The following is a 1,840-nucleotide window of genomic DNA, read 5'->3' as shown; positions in this document are numbered from 1 at the left end:
AACCGAAGAGGATTTAAAAAAAAAAAAAAAGGTCTGGGCTCTGAGAGGTTCAGGACCCTGGAGAGCGCACGGCTGGGACGGGGGCTCGGTGGGAATCCGGAAAGCCAGGAAAATGGCAACGCCGAAGTTAAATCCAGTTTGCCTCTTGGAAAAAGCCCCTTTGGGCAACGGCGAAGTTTTCCTAGAGTTGGAAAGAGCTGTCCGTTGAGGGTCCTCAAGCAGGAACAGAGTCAGAGAGTCAAGAACAGCATAAGCACTATTACATTGATGGTGAATGATTCCGTGCCCTTAATCTGTCGCTTGCTCTTGGCAACCCCACAGATAAATTTTCTCCAGTGTGATCTGTCCCTAACCTGGTTCTAGGGAAAGGGAAAGGGGAAAGGGAAGGGGAAGGGAAGGTGGAAAGGGAAGGGGAAGGAGAAAGGGAAAGGGAAAGAGGAAAGGGAAGGAAAGGGATAGGGAACGGAAGGGGAAGGGAAAGGGGAAAGGGAAGGGGAAGGGAAGGTGGAAAGGGAAGGGGAATGACAAAGAGAAAGGGAAAGAGGAAAGGGAAGGAAAGGGAAAGGGAATGGAAGGGGAAGGGAAAGGGGAAAGGGAAGGGGAAAGGGAAAGGGAAGGGGAAGGGAAGGGAGGGAAAGGGGAAGGGAACGGAAGGGGAAGGGGAAAGGGAAAGAGAAGGGAAGAGGAAGAGGAAGGGGAAGGAAAGGGAAAAGGGAAAGGGAAGGGAAGGGGAAAGGAAAAGGGAGAAGGGGAAGGGAAAGGGGAAAGGGAAGGGAAAGGAAAAGGGAAAGGGAAGGGAAGGGGAAAGGGAAAGGGAAGGGAAAGGGAAGGAAAGGGGAAAGGGAAAGGGAAGGGAAGGTGGAAAGGGAAGGGGAAGGAGAAAGGGAAAGTGAAAGAGGAAAGGGAAGGAAAGGGATAGGGAACAGAAGGGGAAGGGAAAGGGGAAAGGGAAGAGGAAAGGGAAAGGGAAGGGAAAGGGAAGGAAAGGGAAAGGGAAAGGGAAGGGGAAAGGGAAAGGGAGAAGGGGAGAGGGACGGGGAAAGAGGAAAGGGAAAGGGGAAAGGGAAAGGGAAGAGGAAGGGGAAGGAAAGGGATAGGGAACAGAAGGGGAAGGGAAAGGGAAGGGAAGGGGAAAGGGAAAGGGAAGGGAAAGGGAAGGAAAGGGAAAGGGAAAGGGAAGGGGAAAGGGAAAGGGAGAAGGGGAGAGGGAAGGGGAAAGAGGAAAGGGAAAGGGGAAAGGGAAAGGGAAGAGGAAGGGGAAGGAAAGGGAACGGAAGGGGAAAGGGAAAGAGAAGGGAAGGGGAAAGGGGAAAGGGAAGAGGAAGAGGAAAGGGAAGTGGAAGGAAAGGGAATGGAAGGGGAAGGGGAAAGAGAAGGGGAGGAAATAATATTATATCGTGCACTGTATATAATTTGTGGGGAAATCGGCGGAGAAATAAATTGCTGCAGCGGGAAAAAAACCAGCCAGGAACCCCACCCACCCCGACTCCTCCGTTTTCACCTCCCCACCCTTCTCCGCTAGCCCGTCGGGTCCCTCGGGCACAGCCACAGGACGCCCATTCGAGCTAGGCGGGTGCCGCCCGGGCGCGGGCGCGGCCACGGGAGCGAGCGGGGCGCGCGCGGGTGCAGCCTCTTCCTCGGATCAAGGCGGGTTCTGCCTCCCCCCCCCCCCCGCCGCCCCGTTCTCCCTTTTCTGGGCGACTCTAAGCAGGCTATTTTTAGCCCGGCTCTGGCGGGGGCGGGAGGGCCGGAGGAGGCCGGAGGAGGCCGGAGCCGCAGCCCCCGGGCGGACCAAGCGCGTGCCTAACCCGGCTCTGGCCGCGTCCGCCTCGAAGGGGCG

The sequence above is a fragment of the Vipera berus genome (genome assembly GCF_964194415.1).
Source record: "Vipera berus genome assembly, chromosome: 12".
NCBI classification, from domain to species: domain Eukaryota; kingdom Metazoa; phylum Chordata; class Lepidosauria; order Squamata; family Viperidae; genus Vipera; species Vipera berus.
Note: the sequence above shows the minus strand (reverse complement) of the source record.